Genomic DNA, 11,746 nt, shown 5'->3' with positions numbered 1-11,746 from the left:
TTCATGGTCATGGGATTTTTAAAATGGTAAATTTCATGATTTCAGCTCCTTAAATCTGAAATGTCCTGGTGGTGTAATTGTAGGGGTCTAGACACAAAAAGGAGTCGTGTGGGGGGTCACAAGGTTATTGTAGGGGGAATTGCGGTACTTCTACCCTTACTTCTGTGCTGCTGCTGGCGGCAGCGCTGCCTTCAGAGCTGGGCAGCTGGCGAGCGGCGGCTGCTGGCCGGGAGCCCAGCTCTGAAGGCACAGCCACGGCCAGCGGCAGCACAGAAGTAAGCATGGCATGGTATGGTGTTGACACCCTTACTTCTGCATGGCTGCTGGCAGGGTGCTGCTTTCAGAGCCGGGCACCTGGACAGCAGCCGCCGCTCTCCAGCCACCCAGCTCAGACGGCAGCGGCACAGAAGTAAGGGTGGCAATACTACGACCTCTCCTAAAATAACCTTGCAACCCCCCTGCAACGCCCTTTTGGGTCAAGCCTCCAAATTTGAGAAATGCTGGTCTCCCCCATGACATCTGTATAGTACAGATCTGTCGCATCTTACACGCATTTAACATGTGCGATTTCAGCCTTATGTGGTCGGCAAAAACGAGAAAAATAACAATTTTAATATTGTACCTGTGGTGCGGGCGATTCCGCCCGCCATTACATTCAATGTAATTTTGACTATACGCGATTTTCACTTTATGCACTGACTGCGGAACGTAACCCCAGCGTAAGATGCAACAGACCTGTATAGAGTAAAAGCACCCAACGGTCCAGATTTCACGGGATTTCATGGACCGTGACACGTTTTCCATGGCCATGAATTTGGTAGGGCCTCACTTATTCTCTATCCCTTTCTTAATAATTTCCAGCATTCTGTTTGCTTCTTTGACGGCCGCTGCACATTGAGTGGATGTTTTCAGAGAACTACCCACAATGACACCAAGATCTTTCTTGAGTGGTAACAGCTAATTTAGATCCCATCATTTTATATGTAGAGTTGGGATTATGTTTTCCAATGTGCATCACTTTGCATTGATCAACATTAAATTTCATCAGCCATTTTGTTGCCCAGTCACCCAGTTTGGTGAGATCCCTTTGTAACTCTTGCAGGGCCGGTGCAAGGAAGTTTCGCACCCTAGGCGGAATTTCCAACTTGCGCCCCCCCCCCCCCAGCCCCGTAGCAACTCCGCGCCCCCCCTGCCCTGAGCCCCCCCACAGCAGCTTCCCCTGCCCCGGGGAGCCGTGCGGCACCTCCCCACCCCAGCTCACCTCTGCTCCGCGTCTTCCCAAGCACGCCGCCCCCACTCTAATTCTCCTCCCCTCCCAGGCTCGCCAAACAGCTGATTGGCGCTGCAAGCCTGGGAGGCGGGAGAAGTGGAGCAGCGACCGCGCGCTCGGGGAGGAACCCCTGTAAAAAAAATTGGGGGCACCCCCAAATCTTGGCACCCTCGGCAACCGCCTCATTTGCCTTAATGGTAGCACTGGCCCTGAACTCTTGGCAGTCTGCCTGGGACTTAACTATCAGGAGAAGTTTTGTATCATTTACAAATTTTGCCACCTCGCTGTTTCTCAATTGATTTTGGAATAGAGCAGTGGTTCCCAAACTGGGGTTCGTGAACCCCTGGGGGTTCATGAAATGTTACAGGGGGTTCTCGGGAAAAAAATCCCTAATGGCGGCCAAAGCTGTCCCTAGGGACCCCGGGCAGCAGGGGGTCAGCAGCCCGGAGCCCCTGGACTTCCAAAAGGGAAGCAGATCAAAGCAAGCATCTCTATCCCACTGAGGAGATTGAAACTTCAAGACTCCTTATAAGAACTGGAAAGGGAGGGGGATATTTTTGGCTGTTTTTTAAATTAAATAGGCAGCTAGTGTTGTTTTTTAAATTATAATGAAGAACAAGTTGTTTGCCTGGACTGCTCAAGACCCGAATGCTTGTGTACGAGGAACTCTTTGAGCTGGCTTCTTAAATCCCTTCCTGCTGTTTCACATCGGATACGCCTTGATGAAACATAGGAGCCTGGTCTTAGAACAGGCTTATTCAAAGTGAAACAAGCTCCCAAAGTGAGATCTTGGCAGAGTGTTGCTGTTTTCATAATGTAATAAAAATACCGTAGTGATAAATAATAATTAATAGTAAATAGTGTGTAATAAGCATGTCATAAAAACAAATTTTATATGTCCAAGATCACGGCTTTTATCATTTATGCTCAGGTAAAGGAGAAAATCCCTGGAAATATTCATTTTTTGGAGAGGGTTCGCGAGACTTGACATTTTAGTGAAAGGGGATCACAGGTTGTTAAAGTTTGTGAACCACTGGAATAGAGTGTGCAGACAGGGAGTTATTCCGGAACGCCTGAGTTATCCTGGAATTGCTATCGAGTGAAATAGTTATTCTGCTAGAGCTATTCCAGAATAACTCCAAATCAGGGAAATATGCTGGAATAAAGGGAGTTTGTTTGGGAATAGACCGTGGGGAGGAGAGGTGTTATGGAATACCCGAGTTCTACCAGAATTCCCCATGTAGACAATGCCTAAGAAAAGCCAGGGAAATTAAACGGAAAAAAGCTCCAGGATGAATGCAGGTTGAAACATCAAGCAATCAATATTAGGGAATTTGAGCAGTTAAGGTTAAACCTTAAATGTAGCCAGCTCTCACGATGTGTTGTCTTGTTTTCCTTATTCAAGCGAAACTGTCCTGACCAGCTCGTTAAAGTGCTAACGTTGCCAAGGAAAACCGGCATAGAAAAAAACACCTTTGCAGACTCGCAGCTTGGCCAAGTTAACCGCTGTGGAGCTGCCTCACATTTTGGAAAAGTCCAGTCTGGGGCTCAAGCCTGCAAACCCACATGTATGCAAACAGCCCCATTGACTTCAAAGCAAAGTGCGGCACTTGGACCTTTGATTGTCTGGCATTTCAACCCTCCCATTGAAGTGAGAGGAGGTGTCTTGCGTTTCATTTCCCTGGTTGCTGCCCAGGGCCGGCTCCAGGCACCAGCATTCCAAGCAGGTGCTTGGGGCGGCAATCTGCAAGGGGCGGCAGTCCCTGTGTTTTTGCCCCCAAGCAGCGCGCCAAATTGCCACCGTGACCGGGGGAGGGGGCGGCATACACGTTGCCGCGGCGGCGGCAATTCGGCGGCAGCTTCTGTCTTCAGCCGGAAGACAGAAGCTGCGCCGCCGCGGATAGCTAAACACAGAAGCTGCCGTCGAATTGCCGCCGCCGCGGAAACGCGCGTGCCGCCCTAACGGCGCATGGACTGCTGCCACCGTCCGCGGCAGCAATTCGGCGCGCTGCCCGGGGCGGCGAAACCAGTAGAGCCGGTGCTGTTGCTGCCCTCTCAGTGCTCCCTCTGCTCTACTCCGGCCTCATCCTGCTCTGGTCTATTTCCAGGGTCAGTTCTTTGGGTCAGAGACCTTTCGTTACCCTGTGCATATCAAGGGCAACGGGGCCCCCATCTCGGTGGGGCCTTAGGCACGACCCTAACGAGCATGATCAAAAATAACCTGCTTTCGGGGCATTGTGTTGGGGCCTCTGGCGTTTGCCTATGTGTCGACCGCACCTGCGCCGGTGACACTCGGTCTGGAACAAGCTGGAAGTTTGTATCTTTCCGTGGCACTTCCACTTCCTCAGTGCTCTAGGGAGATAAATTACAGCCCCCTGACAGCTGAGTGAAACTGACCAGAGCAGCGGTTCTTGACTCCGGTACCCCTTTCAGGCGTCTGATTTGTCTGGCCTACCCCCAAGTTTCACCTCACTTAAAACCGACTTGCTTACCTCAAAATACAAAAGCCTCCCAGCGCACTGTAACTGACCTGTTGCTGCCTTTCTCATCGCTCTCTCCGTGTGTCAGTAGGTCGGGGATAGGCAACCTATGGCACAGGGGCCGAAGGCAGCACATGAGCTGATTTTCAGTGGCACTCACACTGCCTGGGTCCTGGCCACTGGTCTGGGTGGCTCTGCATTTTAATTTAATTTTAAATGAAGTTTCTGAAACATTTTGCAACCTTATTTACTTTACATACAACAATAGTTTCATTATATATTATAGACTTATAGAAAGAGACCTTCTAAAAACATTAAAATGTATGACTGGTCCGCGAAACCTTAAATCAGAGTGAATAAATGAAGACTCAGCACAGCACTTCTGAAAGGTTGCGGACCCCTGCAGTAGATAATGCCTGCATCTGTCATTTTCTCTGTCTGAAGAAGTGGGTTTTTTACCCACAAAAGCTTCATAGAATCATAGAATCAGAAAGGAGAATTACCATCATGATCAGTCTGACCTCCCCTCCTGCAAGATGCACATAAAACCCCCCAACCCTCCTGAACTAATTCTCTCCCTTGACTCTGCTGTTGAATGCTCCAAATCGTGATTTAGAGACTTCAAGTAGCAGATAATCCACCAGCAAGCGACCCCTGCCCCATGCTTCGGAGGAAGCTTGTGGCCAAATAAATCTGTTCATCTTTAAGGGGCCACCGGACTCCTTGTTGTCGTTGTGGATACAGACTAACACGGCTCCCCGATACTTGTGTCCGTATGACATTTTAGTTTTCACTGACTCCGCTAGTGCTGTTTATGTAGCCTGTGGTAAAACCAGGCAAATCTCTAGAGGAGTTGATGTACCCCCTGGAAGGCCTCTGGGTACCCCGTGGTGGAGAACGATTGGACCAGAGCCGGGACATAGCAAAGGAGACGCAGACAGTTCAGGGCTGGAGGTGAATGGAGACAGCAGCTGTGCTGAGTGCAGGGCCGGCTTTAGGAAGCGCGGGGCCCAATTCGAACATTTTCGGCGGGGCCCCAGCAGGGATGACTAAAAAAAAAACCATGTAAAAAAAGCCTTTTATTTCTTAGCAACCAGTTCCCTGTAAAAAGTTCTGATGTAAGGGATGTGCCACAGTATGTATTTTTTGTACCAAGAGGGTTACCATACGTCCATATTTTTAAAAATTCCTCCTGGATGGCAATTTAAGACCCAAAAAGCCTGACATATCTGGGAAAATACAGATGTACGTTAACCCTACCTAAAGTTCTTTTTTAAACAGATGGGCCTGAACTAGAAAGGAGCTCCATTTCACAACTGTGGGTCCCCGCCACTCCCTGGGGGTGTGCTAGGGTGACCAGATGTCCCAATTTTATAGTGACAGTCCCGATTTGGGAGTCTTTTTCTTATATAGGATCCTATTACCCTCCACACCCTGTCCTGATTTTTCACACTTGCTGTCTGGTCACCCTAGGGTGTGCACATGTGTGGGTCCCAGCTGCTCCCTGCCCCCCTTATTGAAGCAGGTGTGCAGGGTTACTGCCCTGGGAACTGCAGGGCACCAGTGGACATGGGGCTGGCTGGAGGCAGGGGCTGGCTGCGGGCAGGGCAAGGGGTGCAGGGCTGGCTGGAGACAGGGGTGTGTGGGGAAGGCTGGCTGGCTTCAGGCAAGGACGCAGGGGAGTGCGGCAGGGGTTGGCTGGAGACAGGGCAGGAGGTGCGGGGCTGGTGCAGGCAGGGCAGGAGCTTCGGGGATTGCTGCAGACCGGGGCTGGCTGCAGGCAGGGGCTGCGGGTACAGGGAGTGCAGCCCACCCTGTGGTGTAAGTGCTCCCTCCTCCTCCCTCCCCCACCAGGGTAGCAGCAGCAGCCCGGGGCTCAGGGGCTATTTAAAGGGCCCGGGGCTCCCTTGCTTTCACCACTCCAGCCCTGTAAATAGCCGCGGGAGCCCTGGGGAAGTGGCAGGGCTCCGGGGGCAATTTAAAGGACCGGGGTGGCAGAGGCAGCTGGAGCCCCCCGCTACCCCAGAGCTCTGGGGGTTATTTAAAGGGCCTGGGGCTCCCCTGCTTCTACCACCCTGGCCCTTTAAATAGCCGCGGGAGCCCTGGGGAAGTGGCAGGGCTCCGGAGGCAATTTAAAGGACTGGGCTGGCAGAGGCAGCTGGAGCCCCCCGCTACCCCAGAGCTCTGGGGGTTATTTAAAGGGCCTGGGGCTCCCCTGCTTCTACCACCCTGGCCCTTTAAATAGCCGCGGGAGCCCTGGGGAAGTGGTGGGGCTCCGGGGGCTATTTAAAGGGCCGGGGTGGTAGAAGCAACGGGAGCCCCCAACTTTTTAAATAGCCCCCAGAGCCCTGCAGCCCTACCCCAGGGCTCCAGCAATGAGTCTCTGGTGGCAATTAAAGGGCCTGAGGCTCCAGTCCCTGCTGGGAGCCCCAGGCCCTTTAAATTGCCCCCTGGGGAAGCCGGGCCACCCCAGTACAGTGCACCAGCAGGGCTTGGGTGTGAGGCCCGATTCAGGGGAATTGGTTGATTTGGCTTAAAGCCGGCCCTGGCTGAGTGAGCAAGGGCTGCCATCCTGCTCTGTCTGGGCAGGTGGGGTGAAGCTCAAAGTGTAAACAAGCCGGACGAAATGCCCTCTGTGACGAAGTGGGAATTTTCTGTAATATGTTTATGACGCCGATGTGTGCCTCAGTTTCCCCTATACGACCCATGGTTACCCAGTGGAGGGCAAAGGGCTAAGTCTGCTCTTGGAGGGCAGTGCAGGACTTGAGGCGAGGAGGGGGCACACTGAGAGGATTCCTCCACAAGACGGCTTAAAAGCCGAGGCCTAGCACAGATCCCGTGGAGCCGTGACACACACACACCCAACCATCCCTGTCACTTGATCGGTGACCGTGAGGCTGGGTCAGGGCCAGTGGCCATGGGACTGGCGCCTCTGAGCGTGGCTGGAGACCGCAGGGCCGAGGTGCTGAGAACTGGGCTCACCGCCACACAGGGTGCGTCTAGGCTGGAGCTCGGGGTGCCATTTCCAGCTCTAGGAGACCTCTGGGGAGTCACCCTCCTGGCGGACGCACCCCGAAGCCAGAGGCTATGGCTGCATGCCAGCGCCCGTGCTCGGCTAGTCCCCTCGTGTAAAGGGAGTTTGTCTGCCAGCGTAGGAACAACCCCCCCACCCCCTGGCAATATCTGGCCAACAGAGCTACGCCTGGGTACGTTTTGAGCATAAACCAGCCCCAAAGAGACCAGGGCACAGAGCATGACTGGACGATTCGCCAGGAGCCCTTCCTGCCCCGTTGATGCTGCCAGAGGGGTCTGAGAAGCGGCCCCAGGGTGCCCCATAACCAGCCGCCCCACAATGCACGTCACAACCCTTGGCAGACGGGAGGGGAGTTTATTCCGGGCCTGGGCGGTGGAACAGGCCGGGGCTCCCGCTGGCTCTGTCCATCGTGGAGAGGGGGTTGTGGCTCCCGGCTCCCTCAGCAGGCGGCTCACCCCTCATGTGCGGAAAGGCTCTATATTCTCTTCTCTGCAGAGAGACATGGGGGGCATAGGGAGAAGGGGACAAGGGTCAGGGGTTGGCCGGAGACGTCCCCTGCAGCACCCCCCTCCCCAACCTGTGCCTGCTCTGCTGCAGCAGCCAGTGGGGCTCGTAGGCTACTAAAGTATGTCCCATTCACAGGCTGTGATTCAGGATCCAAAAGGGACAGTAGGGGGCGCTCTCCCCTCGCAGTCAGTGCCGGCCCCAATGCCCCAGCGTGGCACCAGGGGGCGCTGTGCTGCAGGGAGCAGGGTGGGGGGCTCAGCAGGGGGCACTCTCCCCTCCCAGTGTACCCCAGTGTGGCATAAAGCCCGAGCCCCAGATGATAATGCCGCGACCCCAATTTACACCAGCAGCGAATCTGCCTGATCAAACATAGCTTCTCCCGCCTGCGGCCAGCTCTCACGTTGTGTGAGTCCACACCTGCCCTCTTGCAGTTCCACTTGGACACAGGCTTCGGCACTTCCTGGCCTAAAGCGCCGTGTGGCTGTTAAACAGCTCCTGGGGCCCACCCCAGAGGTGGCTGCATCTCAGGCCTGAGCCAGGGCTCCCGGTATAAACAGCTGCTGGGCCCCACCTCAGAGGTGGCTGCATTTCTGTGGTGGGCAAGTCATCCCTACATCTCCCTCACAGGGAAGGTTAATTAGGGAGCCCCAGATTGTTGACACGCGAAAGCCAAGAGTGGCCACCACGCCTTTGGGGGAGACGCTCCCGCCAGCCTGCAGAGTGCGTTGCAAGGGCTCCTGAGGGCAGAGGATTCAGGGGGGAGTTTGATGCTAATTGGATCCGGCGGGTTTGAGCCAGGGGAGACGCTTTCCGGCTTGTAGCCCTCGGCACTGATCTAGAAACTCCAGCTCCGAGTCTCCCATCTGTCGCTAGTGCAGGCAGGACTGCTCCTTTGGGGCCTCTGGCCTGCGCTCCCGGCCTCCCACCCCTAGGAGGCAGTGCATGGGGCAGTGTGGGGCTGGACGGGGAGGAGGTGGGCTGCGGGGACAGAAATAGAGGGGAGCGGGGCTGCTGCCGGCTCAGTGCTGGGTGGGGAGAGCTTAATGGGGAGTTCAAACCTTTTTCCTTCGCGGCAAGTGCAGTCACCTGGAAGAGGACACACAGGACAGCAGGGGTCAGCTGGCTGCAGGGATCTTGGTGCTGTGTCGTCTCCTTCACCAGTTCTCCACCCCTTCCCCCATCCTAGAACCCCCAATCCCGTCTACATCCCAGCTTGTCCCCCTGCCTGTCCCACTCCTCCAATCTCCCCAGGTGCCCTGCAACTTCACCATGGTCAGATCCCCAGCTGGTGTGCGCTGGCGCCGCCCTACAGGCGCCAATAGCACCGTGCAGTTTTACCCCAGCTGCGGATCTGCCCCCGCGGCTCAGTGAAATCAGCGCCATGCTCTGGCCTTTTCCGTCCTGCCTCCGGGTTCTGCGGCCGCGGCTCGCTGGAGGGAACCCTTCCCACGCAAGCAGCAGTGAAGCGCACGCCACGGTTTCCCTTTCCTTGAAGGTCCCCATGATATTTACAGAGGTGCTGGCAGGGCGAGTTAGCCCTGGATTGGAAAAAAACCGAACCAACCCCCAAGGTTTTAGGGATTCGAAAACCGACCGGAAACATTGCTGCAGAACGGCTGGAGCTTTCAAATTCCAACGGCAACGTTTCGGCCTGAGGTCATGTCCGCGGCTCTCTGGTGCCGGCAGCCGCAGCGTCACAGCCTCAGGGGTTCAGGCCGCCAAGCTCGGCACTGGAGTCCGTGGGCCCCCTCGCATGGGGGAGCGCCCAATGCCTGAGTGAGGGGCCCGTCGCCTGCCCTTGCAGGGGCCAGGCCAGCGAAACTGGCCAGTATCAATGTAAAATAGTCTGTGGTTGGATCAGTCATTGCACTACGACGCGGGAGAGCTGGCTCTGCCCCAGACTTTGGGGACACCACAGCCATGCTCCGTGCCTCAGTTTCCCCACCCTCTGTCCATTCTGATTGCGAGCTCTTTGGGGCAGGGCTCTCTCACTGTGACCTTGTCCACACACTACCTCACCTGATGCAGGTAAAGGAGTTGGACTAGATGACCTCCTGAGGTCCCTTCCAACCCTGAGATTCTATGATACAAACTCCCTAGTTATACTGGTAGAAACGTGCTTCCCCTGGGACAGCTATCTCCATACGGGAAGGGGGGATCAGGGATCTGGGGATAAGGAACTTTTCTACCAGCGCAAGGGCTTGTCTACGCTGCAGGCGGTAGTGGCACAGCTCCGGTGCGGTAGGTATCCCGCCGTGGTAGCCCTGCACTGTAGCTGCTGCCTGCACCGACAGACGGGAGTTTCCCGGCGCTGTAGGAAATCCACCTCCACTGGGGGTTCGGTCAGCAGAGCTGCGGCGTTCAGGGGCTGCATTTTTCACACCCCCTGAGCTCGGTAGCTCTGTCGCTCTAAATGTTAAGTGTAGGCCAGGCCTCGCTGTGTCTCTAATAGGGGTTGTATCCGTGTAGCAAGATGGGTAAAAAAAAAAAAATCACATCGCTAACCCATGTACAAAATGTGTGTACATAACAGGCCCCTGTATCCGGGCAGCACCTGACACAGTGAGATCCTGATCTCGTTACTATGTGTCTATTTGGTGTCCGGAACAGTGAGCCCCTGATTTTGGTTACTATGTGTCCGTGGCACCTGGCATGATGGGGCCCTGATCTCAGTCACTGTGTGTCTGGGCAGCGCCCGGCCCGACGGGGCCCTGATCTCGGTCACTGTGTGTCTGGGCAGCGCCCGGCCCGACGGGGCCCCGATCTCGGTCACTGTGTGTCTGGGCAGTGCCTGGCGCGACGGGGCCCTGATCTCGGTCACTGTGTGTCTGGGCAGCGCCCGGCGCGACGGGGCCCTGATCTCAGTCACTGTGTGTCTGGGCAGTGCCTGGCGCGACGGGGCCCTGATCTCGGTCACTGTGTGTCTGGGCAGCGCCCGGTGCGTCGGGGCCCTGATCTTGGTCACTGTGTGTCTGGGCAGCGCCCGGCGCGACGGGGCCCCGATCTCGGTCACTGTGTGTCTGGGCAGCGCCCGGCGCGACGGGGCCCTGATCTCGGTCACTGTGTGTCTGGGCAGTGCCTGGCGCGACGGGGCCCTGATCTCGGTCACTGTGTGTCTGGGCAGCGCCTGGCACAATGAAACAAGTCATCCTAGTCCTGGGAATAAGTTAATTTCAGACTCTGACTCCTGCTGGACCTGTGACAATTAGATTTTGACCCCCACCAAATACCCAGCCTGCCCCACAAAACATGGCTGGGTTGGACTAAGGAAACTGAAAGGCCTCTGGCTTCTAGGGAGGGCGCATAAAATCCAACCCTTTGCTCCCGCCTCCCCAGTTCACTCTGGTAGGCGCTAGTGTGCCAGGTCCTCAGCTGGTGTGACTGGGCCTCATCCCCTTGGCTTCAGTGCTCATCTGAGTTCCAGTAGCAGGGGGGCTGGCCCCCGCCTCGGGTACTTACACAGCTGCTCTTCCAGGATGTAAATTTCGTCTTGCTGGAAGAGGAGAAAGAGCCGCTGTCCATCACCAAGCCTGCAAGTGGGCTTTCAGGATCTTTAGCCACCCGAGTTCTCTGCCCCTCCAGCGCATCAGGACAATGGGGCACAGAGAGCAGAGCGCCCCCGTGGCAACACGCTTCATTGCACTGCGCTGTGGCTATTCTCTGCCTCCCAGGGCCCATAGGGGGCAGAGCATAACTTAGGGCAGCCTCAGGGCTGCTCTAAGTGACATGGGGGGCAGGGCCCAGAATACAGGTAGGTCAAAGTCACTTTACCCCCTAAGGCAGGAGCAGAATGGGGGAGCTGGGAACCAGCCCCGGTATCTCAGTAAATGCCCCCAGGCCGTCTGGCGCGAGCTCTCATCCAGGTTCTTGAGGGGTTGGTGTCTCCGCAGGGGGGCTACATAGAGGGTCCTAGAGCAGGAATCGCAGGGCGCAAGGAACACCCCTGCTCAGGGCTGGGGCATTTAAAGGGGCAGGCACGCAGCAGATCCAGTGGGGCTGGGAGCAGACCTGAGGGTGACAGGATGGTGCGTTAGGGCCAGCATAGGGCTGCCCTCAACCCCCTGGCAGGATCAGGCTTGGGGGGATGGGGTGGATCGGTGTGTGGAGCTGGTAGGATGTGCAGCCTCCCACCCGCGCTGGGCCCAGGGGCAGACCCTCTGCCCGCCCACAGAGCCCCGCTCACCAGGCTCTCCTGCAGCTCCGTCAGCTGGATGATCCTCTGCTTGATCTTGTCGTTGTCCCTGGAATTCAGTGCAAACGTCCACAATCACGTCCCTCCTGCTCTGCCCTGGCGCCTGGACTGGGCAGGCCCACCCCGGCATTGCCGTAGGGGGTGCTGTGCTGCAGGGAGGGGGGCTCAGCAGGGGGCGCTCTCCCTTGACAGTCAGTGCTGACCCCCAGTGCATATGGGATGGTGTAGCTGGAACGCTCTATGCCTGAGGGCAAGGGTGCTCT

The sequence above is a fragment of the Mauremys reevesii genome, linkage group 22 (genome assembly GCF_016161935.1).
Source record: "Mauremys reevesii isolate NIE-2019 linkage group 22, ASM1616193v1, whole genome shotgun sequence".
Lineage (NCBI taxonomy): Eukaryota > Metazoa > Chordata > Testudines > Geoemydidae > Mauremys > Mauremys reevesii.
Note: the sequence above shows the minus strand (reverse complement) of the source record.